Here is an 18,142-nt window from a genome sequence, read left to right as displayed (position 1 = left end):
TCTCTCTCTCTCTCTCTCTCTCTGCGTGTCTCCCCCCTTTCCTTAAAACTTGCAAAGAAAATCTGTCATACTTAAGAAAAATGTCAACAATGCTTTCAGGACAGAAAATATCCTAAAGTATTTTCACTTGATCACTTGATCACTTGACCTCCTGTTAATCATCTATTTGTTCGAGCAGGTGCCAGTGACGTCTCCATTCATCCCTGTTGCGTGCTAGTGTAGCCCAAAGGTGTCTTCTCACTCTAGGAACACAAACAGCCTCAAACCGATCGTTCAGGGTCTTGACAAAGAAGTCTGACCATCTTGAAGGTGGGCGGCTACATGGTCTTTTGACGTCCCGTGGAATCCAGTTGGTAATTGCTCTAGTTCAGTGGTCATCTCCAAATCTCATCACGTGTCCAGCCCATCTGACTTTTGTTGCCTTGGTAAATGAGACAGCATTCCTGATTCTTGACCGTCAACTGAGGTTGGAACTCCAACCTCAAGAATCAAATGAGATTCTTTCTCTCATTTGAGTCAAATGTGATAGTCCAAGTATAGCTCTTTCAATTCCTCTTTGGGAGACGCAAATAGCGTTCTCATGCTGTTTCAATAGGGCCCAGGTCTCTAAGGCATATGTTAATGCAGGAAGAACAGTGGAATGGAAGAGATTTGCCCAAAGCCAGAGGTTCTTTGTCCTATTAGCTATTTCTCCAACACTCTTGAAGGCGTTCCAAGCTGCTCTCTTCCTCCTGCGCAACTCAGGTGCCAGGTCATTCGTCATGTTGACTTCTCGACCTAGGTCCACATAACTGTTGCATTCAGAGATGGTTGAGAGCAAATGGAATGTCAGGAACGAGACTGTTTCTCATAAACATTGTCTTCGTGAGATTCAGCTGGAGTCCAACCTTTCCACACTCAAGGTTGAAGGCAGCCAGCATTTGTTTTTTTTTTTTGTTTTTTGTTTGTTTTTTTGTTTGTTTGGCTAATATTTGGTATTATTAGAATGATGTCATCAGCAAAATGGAGGTGGTGTAGTTGCCGACCATCTATCTTCACTCCCATTCTTTTTCATCCCAGTCATCGCATGACATTCTCAAGGGTGGCACTGAAGAGTTTCGGTGAAATGGTATTATCCTGCTGAACCCCTCTCTTTACATGAATGATCACTTCTTTGTAGAATGGTAAGATCCTGGTAGTGAATCCATAATACAGCTGACAGAGGATCCTGATGTATTGAGTATAAATGCCCTGATTGGCTAGGGCTTCGATGACCACTTTCATTTCAACAGAATCAAAGGCCTTTTTTAAATCAATGAACATCAGACAGAGTGGTATCTTGAACTCCCGAGAAACCTCACTTAGCTTGGTTACTGTGTGGATATGGGTGGATATGGTCAATTATGCTGAATCCTTTGCGGAACCTGGCTTGCTCGCATGGTTGTCCTTCATCTAGTGTTCTGCCAATCCTATTCATGATGACTCGAGTGAACAGCTTGTAGATGACAGACAGTAGGCAGATTGGGCAATAGTTGCCAATGTCGTGGATGTCTCCCTTCTTGTACAGTAGTACAGTTCTGCTGGTTTTCCACTGGGAAGGAACCTTGCATTCAGACAAGTAGCACGTGAAGAGCCAAGTCAGTGTATTGATGAGTACTGATGGCAGGTTCTTAAGGTATTCAGGTCTGACCTTGTCTGGGCCAGGTGCTGTTCACTTATTTACTGACAAAATGGTGAGTTGGATTTTAGAAGGGAGAATGTTGGGAGCAACATATCTATCCTTGCAGAATTTGGTATGTGAGCAGGTGAACGTGGCTATCAAAGAGATCTGAGTAGAAGTCATGGATAATCTTCTCCATTGCCCTTATGGAAGATGTGATAGATCCATCAGGATTTCTTATAGTTGGCAAAGGACAGGCGAGTGTTCTTCATGTTCATCACGTCTGAGTTCATCATGTCGACCAAGACCATCCATGGTAACTCAGAGTTCCAGAAGGTCGAATCTAAACGTTGGACATGGGAGTCTCCCGGTGGACGGTTCCACAACAAAATTGACTACCTAATATTTAATCGGCGGTTTTGCCTGACTGATGTCGCTGTTGTACCAAAATTTCAAACGGGATTGGACCACCATCTCCTTCCGACAAAATTCTACTTCACAGAGCGGAACGAAAGGGCTGCAAAGTTTAAGAAGAGAACTCCCAGAACAACCACCAACTAGGAGCTCTTTGGCACTATTGCTGCAACATGGGAAGATGCTGTCATTGACAACATTGATGAGGAATACGATCGACTGGTTCAGCACCACCCTGATTATGCGAGGAACGCCAAGAGAGAGATAACCAGAAAAATAATGCCTGTCTTCGAAAACTCTTGAGCTTATTCGCCAGTGTGGTTTCACGCATGTCTCAGGCAACCGCAAGCGAACATTTGAACTCGCAGAGCAGTGCAGAGATGTGATAAAGGAAGACCTCAAAGAGAGAAGAGCAGCAGTGCTGGTAGATGTGTCAGAAGCCAGGAAAAGCATTTGTAAAGTATTTTCAGTATGTATAAATTCCTTTATACGTCTTTTAAATTATTTCTCTAAATTTTAATATGACTTTATTAAGCATATTATTTCTCTTTATTCCATATAAGGTTGTATGGAATCTGAATTCAGTTCTCTTATAGGAAATTTGTAGCAATCACATACTTCAATCATTTAGTGTCTGCAGACACAATTTTATAGCCAGGAAGTAGACCCTCTGAGACACTAAAAATTTTAGTTCCTTAAGACATATTAATTTTCAGAATTATAAGAAATAAATGTTCTGGTTTCAGTAGCTAGTCTAGAATATTTTGCTATGGCAAAATAGAAAAAAAAACTATCTTCAAAGAAGGTCACATTTTGAGGCCCTTGTGTTAGGACTACAAAATACTGAATTGGGAGGATACAGTCTAACCAATAGTAACAGTGGAAAAGTTTTGGATTGTTGCAGAATTTTTAGACTCAAGAAATTAAGGATATAAAAGCCAGTTTTTATTGGGATGGAATGTGGCTCTGATTAAAAGTGCCTGGATGAGAACTGGGTTCAATTTTCAGTACTGCAAACAAACAAAAAATAATAAAACAAACATTTGACTGACAATGGTGAAATAATGTCAGTTTGGTAGCTAATGCATGTGGTAACATTGTACTCCTAAGTACAAACATGTGCATTTTCTTCTTTTTTTAGGAATAGGGCACCCTGAAGTTATGATGTGTCTTTTCTGGTGATATTTAGGTGACCATGTGGCACTGGGAATCAAACCCAGTCTTAATACATGCAAAACATGCTCTCCAGCCTTTTAGCTATTTGTGCTTTTATAAACATTTGTACTTTTATAAACTATTGTTACCTCAGTAAAATAAAATCAATCGAAGAAGAACTCCTAATTTTTTTTTTTTTTTGGTTCACACCCGTCGATGCACAGAGCTTATGCCTCAGGGGACCATATGGGATTCTGGGATTTGAAACTGAGTCAGCCACATGAAGGCAAACACCCTACCCACTGTGTTATTTTGCTCAAGCCCCAACTCCTAAAATTTTTGATAACCCAAATTTCAACCTAAGCCCAATGAAATAAAAATAATAATAAAATTTTATTTATTTTTGCTATTTTTAATTGCTGAGCCAGGCAATGATTTTAATCTTTTTATATCTATAATAACAGTTTTAATGTTAGTAATTGTTCCTCATAACTATGATTTAAAACAAAGTAAATATTTTTATTTAGAGTACCTATTAAATTGGAATAAATTTAAAACAATGACAGAATAATGAAAAATTACAAATCCCATTTTTTGTGTTTTAAATAGAGGTATAAAAATAGTTTTGGATAATCATATTCTGAAACTAAGGCATTTTATTCAAGGATAAATTTAAATAATAATTTTGCTAATAATTCCTATTAAACAAACAAGTAATTTATTCATTGACAAAATCTGGAGTGGGTCATTTCTTTCTTCTTCTTACTTTTTTTGTTTAATATGGTTTGGCATTACAGAAAGAAAGGAAATGACTGCAAGTTTGCCTGTCCTTTAATTTCAATTGGATTTCTGGTAAATATCATGTCAAAAGAAAAAAAAAGACTCTACTGCATAGCATATTTTCCATTCCAGAATAGTTTCTTGTTCTAATATTCTAAATTTTCTAATGTTATCCACATGGTTCCTTCCATTATATAGGGTCAAATTAAGAAATGGAAACTGATCTGAAATTCATCTATTTGCAAAATGGCTGTGCAGTTTGCCAGGAGTTCAACACAGTACTTGAGATGTTTCAGATTGATGCTTGGCCATTGCATATCTCCTTGTTTATAAGGCTGTGTAAAAAAGAACAAGCTGACCTAAGTTCAGAAATCAGCAGAGTGTCTGGAAACAAAGAATGAGTAGACCCAGAAAGAATTCTAGAAACAAACAGGCATTGTAGGCACAGTAATCAATTACTTAGAGCTGTTGATTTCTAACGCACATTTAAGCAAACATAATGCACTACTTGGAACTCCTCACCAAAGATTTGTGAACGTATTTGCTTAAGAACAGATAATATTATACTATGGCAGTCAAACAGCTCTGAATAAATGAGCTCTGGCACTTTAGGAATAAGAAGAACCTTATTTCTTTGTTATCCTGGTTGTTCTCTCTAAAAGGAAAGCATTTTTATAGATTGTTATGAATGCAGAGATTCCTTCGGTTCATGACTCTCTTGTAGTGAAAAAACTAGAATTTATAAAACCTGTACATTAAAATGACACAATCTCAAAGTTAAAAAAATAAAAAGATGCTTTTCACTGTTTTCTGAAATATAAAATCAAATTAGTTTACAAAAGAGGGAGAATTTAGGAAATGGGAAGGAAAATGGGAATATAAATTATATAGGAAATACTTAGCCTCAATATATCAAAAATATTGATTTAATTAATTTTTTAGTTATAAACCTAGGTTTTGTCTACTGTTTCTCTTCAACTGTGATTACCACACTGCAGTAAAAGTACATCACTTAAATATAGGAAACAGATATCTAATGATTCATTGAAAATAGTACTGAAATGATACTTTCTATTAAAAAAATTCACTTTTTCTTAAAAATTATAATTTTCAAATGTTGGGTGATAACATTTAGATTTGGGTAATCAACATTGTTACTATTTTCAAAGAAATCACTTTTATTATATAAAATTGTAAATTAAGAAGTGAGCTCCAAACATCTGAACAGCTACATAATTTTACAGATGTTTAAATTTAGGTAAGAAAAACTCTAGCTGATACATCTAAAATCAAGCATCTCACAGTGATAAAAGTAAGATCTGATTTCTCTAAGATCTTTAAATGACTGGATATTATACAGGTTGGCTATTCTGATCATGCTTAAATATTCTGTATGTATTATTTGTGGCAGAATATGACACAGTATTATAGAACATGAATAAGTGAAGAGATTGCAGATACATTTTGGAGGATCTGAGGAAATTGACAGATTTCTCATATATCTGTCTTGAATCACTATGACTCTCAGAGATAGTCGTGAGGAAAGACAAACAACCTATGGACATTAGAAGTTTGAATACTATCCCTTTACTCAAATTTACTCCATTTGAGTGTGAGGATAACCAGAGGTATGGTTTAAAGTACTCTGAATAGCACATAAGGCCAACTTTCAAATATGCATTGTCTAAAAAAAAAAAAAACAAGAGGGGTTCTTATGAAGTATCCTTTTTCTGAAGGTTTTAATTTCATTATTTACTTTGGTTTGGGGATCATACCAGTGGTGCTTAGAACTTACTTCTGACTTGTGCTCAGTGGTCATTCTTAGAGGTACATGGGGGGGGCCATATGTGGTACAGAGGATCAGACCAGTGTCAGATCTTACAAGGCAAGTACATTAGCTCTGTGTAATTTCTCTGAACTCCCTTTTTCTTTTTGAAGTTACAAAAATGTAAGATTTTCTCTTAAAAATATTTTATTGCTAACATAATTCTAAACATCTTGGAGACATTAGGGCTAAATGGGAAATAATATAAATTTACACATTACAAACGAAATCATTCTATTATGTTATATAATGCAATACATATTTGTTTCCTAATATAGGATCTTTATTATTTATATAGTCTTCTGATTTTCTAAAATTCATTAACTTACATCAAAAATTTATGATAATTGATATAAATGAAAGCAGTATAATTTACTCCTGGCAAATTTCAGGTCACAATTAATTTTGATCGTTTTTAATTTTGAAAAGAATCTGATAATACAAGAGTTTCTGGAATTGATAAGAATTTTTTATGTCACGATAACATTGGGATAAGTGTCTAATAAATTACTTTAAAATATGTATTTCCCTACATCTGCACCTGATGTTTCTCATGAAATTTTATTTTTTGAAATATTTAACTCTTAATTCAGATCAGTTTTGTGAAATCTGAATTTAATTTAAATGTAAATTTGTATAATAGTGTTTTAATGTTTCTTCTTATATTTCCTGTAAGTTGAGGAGGTTATATAAAAAAGTAAGCAGCTTCATGATTTGTACATAAGTCAAAATATCTTATGCCTTCTGTGACTATAAATTCAATTTCCAGAAAATAATTTTAAATTGTCTTCCTTATTGATAACAGAGTTGTCTAAAACATCATGTCAATGGAGTTACTTTTAATTTAAATATTTATATTTTCAAGCCTCCAAATACTTGCTTTTCAGTAATGCATCAATAATCATAACTGGAGATTTTGAAGTCTTTGAGCAATTTTAATCAATTCCAGTATTTTTATTGCAATATGATTGATTCAATTTTCATTTTTCAGAAACTTATTGATATAATTTATTGCTTGAATGCTGCAGTTTTTGTCCCAGAACTGCAACCAGAGAGATAATATGTCTTAATAAACTTTGAAGAGAGACAAGCAATCCACATTTATACCTCAGTTTCTGATACCCATACTGAACCTCTTTTTCCTTCAGAGCTATTGCTTCTGATATTTTTTTCTGCTGATTCAGCCACTATTTCCCTAATCTGGTTTAGATCCTAGTTTTACAGTCATCTTGGTACTTGAACTGCCCAAAGTATGTTCTTGTATGCCCGTCTGCCATGCCAAACACTGTGTATCCATGTTTCTTACCATGCTCATAGGCCTAAGCTTAAACCAATATGTGTTGACTGTTTCTGCATCACAATCACCTGAATATGTCCACTACTCTTGTACATAATCTGCTATTGATTCTGAATAATCTTCGTTTTGAGGAACACAACTATGGAGGCTGGGGTAATAACTTAAAGACTGAGCAAAATGCTTGGCATGCAGGAGACCCAGATCCAATCTCCAGAACCATATGTTCCCCCCTGAACATCACATGGAGTAACTCCCAAATATCAAGCTGGGAGTGGCTCTTTGAGCACTGTAAGGGGTAGCCAAACAAATGAAAAGCAAAAACTTCAAAAGTACAGGGAATTTTGAAATGATGAAATAAAAGCCATAAACAAAGCATGGAGGCCTCTTAGCATGGCATTCTGTTTGGCCAAAGAGACACTGGTGAAACTGGTTCTGATTACATAATAATAATAGTTTGATGAGTTGGTCAGTGATTTGGAAATAGCAATACTGAAAGATTAGATAATGAACACTTGGGAAGTCTATTTTATTACATTTAATGCTCACCAGAGAGTCTTCAGCAGAGAAAATAATTTTAATAAATATAGATTAAACTGTTTATGATATCTATTTATTATGGTATCTATTCATTATCCAATCTTCCTAGTGGCTAAATTGAAAGAAAAACTATAGAATCAGAAATAAGAGTTATATGAGAAAATAATAACATTACTTCAATGGTCTTTCTCTATTGAGTCCCAATTTTCCCCATAATAAATACATTTCTTATTGCAAAAAAAAATTAAGAAAGTCTACGATGTGATGGGACTTAGTGAAATATCATATATAACTAACATTAATTTAATATAAAAATAGTAAGTCACTTACCTATAGATCAAGACATTTTTTCATGAACAGTACCAAACCTTTTCATAACAGCTGTTTCCATGACAAATTAAAGTTATAACAGTATTTTATATTATAATAAATATTAATGACATTTTAGTTTAAATATTTTTCATCATTTCATACAAATAGCATGCGGAATAATGAAGGACCCGAACCAAGAATTTCTGATATAAGATTTTCATTCACAGACTAATATTCAGTACTGCCCCTCTGTACTAGCTGGTCTTTTTGCTAACATGTTAGTGCACATGCTGCAACTAGTGTAAGTTGAACCACATTCATGTGTGAGTCACTAGTGCTATTCACTAGCATCAATGTGTTGAACCAATAAAGACATGACTTAGAATAGTGTTCAACAATGCCTTATATAAAACTAACAGAAACCTTAGAAAATCTTTCTTAAAATGAGGACAAACTCTTTGTAACACTGACCTATTTGCTGTGTTGGTGACCTCAGTTTATATATAAACAGCCAAATTGTTGAAACCATCTTTGTTTCTTCCTCTAGTAGGTACATAACAATTTGTTCTTAACAATTATTCTCCTTTTTCTATGTCATTGAGGAGTAAACTTGGCAGTTGTACTTGAAAGCAACTCTCTCTTCCCAAAGACTTTGATAAATAACTAGAATTCCTATCACAAAATACTTATCACAATAATGGAAATTTGACTCAACATTTTATAAAAATTACTTTTAAAATATACTTTATGCTTGTACAGTCTATTTCATTACATTCCCAAACCATTATACTAAAGTAATTCTATAGATGATATCTCACAGATGGTCTTCTATAGTAACTCACAGACAATCTTCATATAACCAAAGACAAACTTTCTGTCCTCATCTTGAATGCTTAGCTGCATTTAATTTTATTTGTTTGCTTCCTTGTTTATTTAGTTATATTTTGTGGAACACACTCAGGGGTATTACAGACTCTGCGCTCAGGAGGGATCCCGGGAAGCAGGGATTTGAACTAGCAACAGCAGGATTCAAGGCAAGCACTTTAACCCCCATGCTATCTCTCTGGCCCTAAGCTACATTATAAATAGAATTATATTTGATTAAACAAACTATTTCTTAGACATGTTTCTCTGAGAGTACAGCCTCATAAGAAGAAGTATACAGACACATCAACTGTATGTGACTGCCAAGTTAGGGAAAAACTAAGCATTTTAAGTATATAATCACTTTACTCACAAACTATGAATTATTGTTCTTTAATCCCAATGCTTAGATAAGTCAAGAGAATCCTTCACCTTTCTCTCCATCAGACCAGTCCTAATGCAGTTGCAGCTTTAAAACTGTCAGGAGAATTAATGATGAAATTAAATATTAACAATGTTAATGTGTGATGAGAGACATAAAGGATAAATCTGATAAAAGATGGGCAAAAAACATATTGCTCAAAAAAAGCAACATGTGTAATGTATGGAAATACATCTGTATAGAGTAATGCTACTATGATTTTACTGCATCAAAGTAAAAAGTGATGTGACAGTAGATTTGAGAAAATGGTTGAAGTATCTTTCATATAAATCAGGCATGTAAGAAATAACTGAATAAATATAAAAGAACAATTAAATTTTTTTCTAAGAAGATAGGAAAATAAAGATAAAGACGGAAAATCCATGACAAAGCAGTGATAAATCAGTGACAAAGTAAACAAAATTGACTTTCAAATACTAAAAGTAAAATAAAAATGAAGGAGGGTGATAGAATAAAGTTGATTGACTCCTGATTCCTCAAGGTAATTGTTTTGTCCAAAAGAGAAATAATCTAACATCCAGAGAAAATAAGTTGATTTTGTCTATTATTTTCTAATAATAAAATGTACCTGTTAAGTGTACTCTTAATAGCAAGGGTCTAATCTAAACAAGCCCCCCCAATTTTTTTATTTGGGATTATTTTTTATTTGGGATAATTATCTTTTGGAATTGTTTATTTACATTGTACAAATTTTGGGGGTAAATGGAATTGCCGTGCAAAGTTTTTCAGAAAATGAAGAATATTTTCATCAGATTTTTAGATACTTTTTCTTTCATCTCCCCTAGCAATACTCTTGAAATATTTATTCTTAAATAGATTTGCAGAAACTCACTTATTTTTCACAATAAAATATATCATGAATGCCTTGCCAATAAAAAAGTACAACAACACCAGAGATACTGAATGTTGAGAAGATACTTTGCATGTGAGATGCCCGGGCCAATAAATTTCTGACACCACATGGATCCTTGAACACCACTGGTTGCTCTCAGAACAGATCCAAGAAAAGCCAGTAGACTCAAACTGTGTCAAATGTAGCCTCAAAACAAAACCAAACTACTTATGTACACAAAAGTAAAATGCAATAAAAAATAATCTAGTTGACATTCAGCAAGCTTTCTTAGAAATTTCAGATCAAGTGTTATTTCAGAAACCAGAGTCAGTAAGCACAAATTACACAAAGATGTTGCTCGTTTACTTCCATTCAAGTTGTTATACTAATTTCTAGATGTCATATTCCTGTGGTTATAGAACTCTCCGTAAACTGTAGCCTAACCTCATGGGCCTTAAAGTATCCAGATATTTTTCTGGGTCTGTTTCAAACTCATCTGTAGGTCTATGGTAAAAAAAAAAGGAAAATAAATTCAAGAATCTTCATCACTAAGTGGTTGATATATGGAATAAAAGAATCTACACATATCATGCTAATTTAAGATAACTTACAGAAAAAACTTGCCATTTACAAGCATTACTACCCAACTTGAAGTGAACATTATAAAATGAGAGTATTTTAGTTAATATACATAGTACATGCATGTATAGAGATAGACAAGAATATGTTTGCATTATGATTTAAGTTAGTCTTTAATTAATAATCAGCAATTACTTACTGAAGGCTTCTCTACTCATATGATAATATGCTAGAAACAGACACTAAATAGCCTTGATTCCATACCCTGTAATTGTTACCTCTTAAAAAGAACGCTTATTTTAATTCTTATAAGAATGAAGAGGCATGAATTATAGCCCTTATGCTTAAAACAATAAAGTCTAGTTCTACAATTAAATACATTCTAAATTAAGGGTTGTTATAAATGTTCACATGTACCAAAATATCCTAATATCTGTTATTATTACTGAGAGTAGCATATGAGAAGGAAAATGCATTGCAGATTGATATGTAAAATAAAAGCTTCTAAAAATTATTTCCAACTAAACTTCACTGAACACAATTTTACAAAGGAAAGTAAAAGGCTTAAAAATAATTATGCAGGGTTTTAGTATAGCTCAACTAGCTGAGGATATGGTTTGCATATAGGATACTCGGATTTGATTTCTTGTATCACTTGATTTCCTATAAACTACAGGAGTAACCCCTAAGCACAATGTGTATGTGGAAACTTCTGAACACCTCCAGAGGAATATTAACTTTTTTAAAAAAAGGTTTTTAAGTTAAAAATAAATAAAAATAAAATGTATCTGCAAAATACACCATCAGGTCAAAGCTGTTTTCAAGAAATCTATGTTTAAGATGCTCTCATAGACAAATGCATTAGGAGAAATGAATTTTCCTTCTAGAATATTTTGTCGAACACAACTTTTTTTAAAATTAAAGAATAAAACAGTTCTATTCAAAAATAAAAGTACTTGATATCAATATTAGTAACTAAACTGAGAAATAGAATAAGCCAACATCTTTCAAAAGAGAGTAAAATTCTCTTCCAGATAGTAGAGCTGATTTGGGGCACCCTCTGAATCCTATAGATAAGTGTACATTTTTCCCACCTGTTATAAACTTCTAGAAACTCACTTCTCTTATTTTTTAGCAAACTTTCCCCTTGGTTAGTGAAAATCATTTTGACCAATAATCCAAGTTGCATTACATTTCTAGAGATTATACTACAGGGAGAATCAATTGCAGACTGAACCTTGGTTTCATCTTTGATAGCAGATAGATAACTGATATTCCCTGGCATGTACTAAATACATGCTGAGATTTTTTTTTCCTTTTGTGGTGATCCAAGAGACAGTGCAATAAATCTGTATTAGAATATTCAAATTTTTAGTTATGGAAAGCAGGACTATGGAAAAATATTGTTGCTTCTTTGGGCTACTGAAACACTAAGGAGAGAATGTAACAAGAATAAATCTGCCTTGGGGTGTTCCCCGCTCGTTCTTCATGCCCTACCGAGGTCACGAGTTGCCCCCCACGAGCGGCTCTCCTACAAGGCCATGTCTCCAGAAGCACAAGGACTTAAAGCAGAGCCCAGCAGTTTGCTGCAGAAAAGTGAATGGACTATGCGTTAATCCACACCACCATGCCTGCCCAGAGAGGAAAGGGTGTTGTTCCCTTCTGCCTTTTTCCCTCTGGAAAGCAAGATGGCAGCTGCCTCAGAGCTTTTTGGAAAGCCAGGTATGAGCCAGTCGTGACAGGGGTGACGGAAACCTCATGGGAAGGGGGGCGTTCCCGGCTCATCCTTCACTCCCTACCAAGGTCATGAGTTCTGCCTACGAGAGGCTCTCCGGCACGGCCATGGCTCCAAAATCACAGAAACCAATATCATAATTATCTGACTCTCGGCAGAAATAATTCCTGGCTTAATAAGTAAAATACCAGAAATCCAAAATCATTTGGTTCTTGTAACCAGTTATAGAAAACAAATTATCTCACAATGCCTTTTCAGCAGGTCTGATTTGGGGGTGTAAACTCTAAATAATAATGGTGCATCTTTTGTAAAAACAATGAATCTAATCAAAGTAGATAGAGTTTTAACTAGAATTCATCTGCCTCACAGGCATTGGGAGGGTTGGGAGGGGGCTTTATTGGGGTTCTTGGTGGTGAAAAATAAGTACTGGTGAAGGGAAATGTGTTTGATGATTGCATGACCAAGACTTAAACTTGAAAGCTTTGTAACATTTCCCACAGTGATTCAATAAGAAAAAAAAAAAAAAAAGAATACATCTGTCTTTATAAATGTAGTATAAACTATGAGAAAGACACAATCTCATTGGAGCCATTGAGAGAGACACTTTCTCACCTTTTGTACTCTTGGGAATTTACAAAGCAAAACATCTGAACCTGGAAGTAGAAGATATAGGGCCTGAAACTTGAATGGGGAATTGCAGGACTTTAAATAGTAGTATTAGGCTTTTCCCCACACTAAATACAGTTATGCTTTTTAGTCTTAAAGGCCTACCTACTAATAGCACATGGCTCTCTCTCTCTCTCTGTCTCCGTCTCTCTGTCTCTGTCTCTCTCTCTCTCTCTCTCTCTGTCTCTCTCTCTCTCTCTCTCTCTCTCTCTCTCTCTCATAGAATATACGTTTATCAGCATAACCCAAGTAGAAAAGAACTTGCAGTCAAGTGTTCAGGAATTCAGGCTAACCAAGTTTTTGTGCATACTGAGCCTGCTCAGGGCTGAGTGAGTAGAATTTGACACCAAGTTATATAAGGTGTAGCTAACAGATACAGGCAGAAACTTTGAGAAAATAGTAAGGACAGATAAGATAGAAATGTTGGGTAAAAGGGAGTGGAATAAAAAATTAGCTAAGAGCCCGAAACTCTCTGATAACAGTATTTATACATCTGGCAAGGTTCCTGGGGAAGTAATTTAATACAATCTAGTTCTCAGAATAGGAAAAAATGGTGGCCAGGTATTTCTGCTACTACTTAAGATTTTAGGAATTGGAAAGAACAGCATTCCACTAATAAATACATTGTCTATCAACTATAATTAAATAGTCATAAATCTAAGATTGTCTAACCAACTATATTTCAGGAAACCTAGTTAAGGAAGCAGCTAAAATATATTGAATTATTATAGGTAATGTGTCAAATACAGATCATTTAATATATGGGGGTCTCTATATAGGTAATAGATTTAATTTACTTCTTTCAGGAGCTCTGCTGAATGAAATAATATTAGCCATCATATTGGAATTGGTCAATAATGCCACAAGACAACTAAAAATATCAGTTAAATACCTGTCTCTTATATTGGTATGAACAAAACCAGAGAAAGTGTGAAGTCTCTTGCTACTCATTTTCTTTAACAAATAGATGTTCAGATGAATTGACAAAGATATAAAAAACACTGAACAGAGATATCTTTTAAATAAACAAAAAGATAGAGGTAAATATGAAGACTAAAGGGAGAAATAGGAAAGTACTGAGAACTGAATCATCTCAGAAAAGTTTCATCATAATTCCCTTACAAGAAAATCTCCAAATGAAAGAGTGCAAGAAATGCAACTATGTACTAAAAAACATGGTCAGACTGAGTTCTGGAATTGTTGACTGCAAATGCTTTCAGAGTCAGTAATGCACTGAATGGGTAGCAAACCTTGTAAGAGGAGGGCAGCTTTCCCTCTAATAAAATTTTGCAATTGACCATAGATGACATAAAAATGCAATTGGGATTTTTTCTCTTCACTTTCCTATATTTCTTGATGGGTTTGGATGTTTTTATTCTCACAAAGTTCAACCAGTGCCTTGTATATCTTTGTTATTAACTCCTTACCAGAAGGATATTGGGTGAATAACCTCTCCCACTATTTTTTGTTATGTGTGTTTTTTTTTTTGAGGTGCAGAAGCGTCTTAATTTAATAAAGGTAAAGGTAAAATGTAAAGGCCCTCCCGTTGATCGTCGATTTGCTCGAGCGGGCCCAGTAACGTCTCCATTGGAGACTTTGTTGTTACTGTGTTTGGCATATCGAATACTCTCAGTAGCTTGCCGGGCTCACCGAGAGGGGCGGAGGAATTGAACTCGGGTCGGCCATGTTGGCCGCTTGTAAGGCGAACGCTCTACCGCTGTGCTATCGCTCCGGCTAGTCCAAAAGTAGTGAGTGGTCGCAAGGTCAACCTAAAGTCAGCCTGTCTTAATTTAATGTAGTACCATTTCTTTATCCTTGCTTCCACTTGCTTTGTCAGTGTCATTCCATCTTTGAAGATACCTGTAGCTTCAATATCATGCAGGATTTTGCATGTATTTTCCTTAATGTATCTTAGGAATTCAGGTCTGATGTTGAGGCATTTAATCCATTTTGACCTGACTTTTGGGCATGGCATTAGAGGCCTGAGTTCATTTTTTGGATGTAGCTGTCAACTTTTCCCAGAACAACTTTTTAAAGAGTATTTTCTTGCTGCACTTCATATTTCTTTCTCCTTTATCTAACATTAAATGATCATATACTTGAGGGTGTTTGTCAGGATATTCAACCATATCCCATTGATTTGAGGGTCTGTCTTTATTCTAATACCATGTATTTTTAATTACCACTGCTTGTAGAACAGTTTGAAGTTAGGTAAGATGATGGTCTCCCATCTTTTTCCCAAGGATTGCTTTAGCTGTTTGTGGGGGTTATTCTTCTCTATAAATTTCTGGAATATTTGATCAATTTCTTTGAAAAATGTCATGGATATGCTTATAGGAAATGTATTGGGAATGTATAATGCTTTGGGAAATATTGCCATTTTGACAATATAAATTCTCCCAATCCATAAACAGGGAATGTGTCTCCATTTTCTTATGTCCTCTTTTTAATTTATTAAGGTAGTGTTTTGTAGTTTTCTTTGTACAGGTCTTTTACCTCCTTAGTCGATTCTGAGATACTCTATTTTTCTGAAGCACAGTTGTGAATTGGATTGATTTTTTTAAATATAACTTTCTTCTCTTCATTATTTGCATTTAGGAAAGCCATAAACTTTTGGATATTGATTTTGTAAACAACCACTGCACTATACAAATCTATTTTTTCTAGGAAATTTTTGGTAGAGGCTTTAGGGTTCCTAAGTATAGTATCTGAATAGAAGTGACAAGACTGGGCAGTCTTATCTTGTCTCTATCCCTGATGTTAGAAGGAAGGCTTTCAGATTTTCCCCATTGAGAATAGTACTTGCCGTGGACTATATTGACTATACTGAGGAAAGTTCTTTCAACATTCATTTTGTTGAAAATTTTCATCATGAACAGATGCTGGATTTTGTAAAATGCTTTCTCTATATTATGTTTCCTTTTATTGATATGATGATGGATTTGCAAATGTGAAACCATCCTTGCATCCACAAGATGAATACCACTTGGTTATGGTGTATGATATTTTTGATGAGTTGTTGCATTCTATTTGCTTAATATTTTGTTGAGGATCTTTGCATCTGTGTTCAGAGATATAGGCCTGTAATTTTTGTTTTTAGTGGTATCAGTGTCTTTTCTGTTTTTGGTACCATGGTGATTATGTGCCTCACAGAAATTGAGTGTGTTTCTTTTTCTTCAATTTCTTGGAAAAACTTGAAAAGGACAGGTAGTAAGTCCTCTTTGAAGGTTTGGAAGAATTCACTAGAGATTGTAGATATTATCTTTATATAAATGAAATCTAAAATCTGGACCAGATTTGGAAATATGTGATTAAAAATAATTATTTAATTCTTGTCACTGTTTTTCTTCAAAGAAATTCTTATAAAAACTTTAAGTAAAAGAGTTAGGGATAAAAACAATACAGGTTATAATTGTAATGGGGTTGGACCTAATAATTTTATTTTCCTCAAGGCTTCAAATTATAGTCTTTTAACAAATGCTTTACAATTTGAATAGTTAATCATAATCAACAAGTCGTGAAATTCATGTTATGCAAAGGTTAATTTTCTGTCTATCCATGATTGAGGCCCTGAGCAAGTAGTTAATATTTCTATACATCATTTAATAAATTATGTATGTAAAATTTTTATAGTTAACATAATATCAAGGGCTGGAGTGATAGCACAGCGGTAGGGCGTTTGCCTTGCATGCAGCCACCATGGCCAACCAGAGTTCGATTCCTCCGCCCCTCTCAGAGAGCCCAGCAAGCTACCGAGAGTATCTCGCCCGCATGGCAGAGCCTGGCAAGCTCCCCGTGACATATTCGATATGCCAAACACAGTAACAACAAAGTCTCCAATGGAGACGTTACTGGGCCCGCTCGAGCAAATCGATGAACAACGGGAGGGCCTTTACCTTACCTTTTACCTAATATCAAGATGCAAATATTTGTTCAGTAATCTAATATTCTTATTCTTTCAATACAGATAATATAACCTTTTTACATTTTACTAGCAAATGATAGTTTCATGTTTTAAAGAAAAGACTATAATTTGTTGGAGTTTTTTATAATTTTTATAAATTTTATCTGCCTACTTGGATCGGGGCAGAGCATCCTCCACCCAGATCCTCCAAATTCCAGTAGGCAGGGGTCACACCCACCAACTGGCCCCCTGGCGCCGTGTAATCCCATCAACGGCCAAGACTCAGAGACTATAAAACCCAGCTCCCGGAAGCGCATGGCCGCATTCACGGACACGCAACATCTTATTATCTCATTCCTACTTTGGACATACTGGCAGGCTACCGAATGTAACCTGCCCACACGGCAGAGTCTGGCAAACTCCCTGTAGCATACCCAATATGCCAAATACCAGTAACAATGATGGCTCTCATTCTCCTAAAGAGCCTTGAATATGGCACTTTCTTAAAAATCTCAGGGCTAGGATGAAGGAGACGTTACTGGGGCCTGCTCGAGGCAATCGACGAATAACAGGATGGTCATGATCGTGATTTACAATTTATCATAAAATGTACCTTTTTAACAATGTTTTTATTATCCCTAGCATGCATGTGTGTAAAGATTAAGTAATTTATAGAACCACATTAATTGAAAATCAACAAAGCTAACTTTTTAAATTTCTGCTTTGCTTTGCTTTGTTTTGATTTTGAGCTATACCAGAAGTGCACCAGGCTTCCATCTGGCTCTTTACTCTTTACAGGTATCACACCTGGGAAGTTGGGGATAGAACCCAAGTAGGCCTTGTACAAGGCAAGCACCCTACAGCTGTACTCTCTTTGGTCCAACTTTTTAAAAATTTATGAGAATAATATGTTGTAATTTTAATAACGCTTATATTACTTTAAGAAATTCTGAAATCAAATTATAATTTGAAATATTAGCCTACATTTTACCATTAACATCTTTAAATGCCCCAAATATGCTAATCTTTGATATAGCACTGTAGCACTGCCATCCTGTTTTTCATCGATTTGCTTGAGAGGGAGCCACTAAGGTCTCCAGTATGAGAATTGTTGTTACTGTTTTTGGCATATCTAATATGCCACGGGGAGTTTGCCAGTCT

Source organism: Sorex fumeus, unplaced genomic scaffold (genome assembly GCF_029834395.1).
Source record: "Sorex fumeus unplaced genomic scaffold, SorFum_2.1 ptg000037l, whole genome shotgun sequence".
Classification (NCBI taxonomy): Eukaryota; Metazoa; Chordata; class Mammalia; order Eulipotyphla; family Soricidae; genus Sorex; species Sorex fumeus.
Note: the sequence above shows the minus strand (reverse complement) of the source record.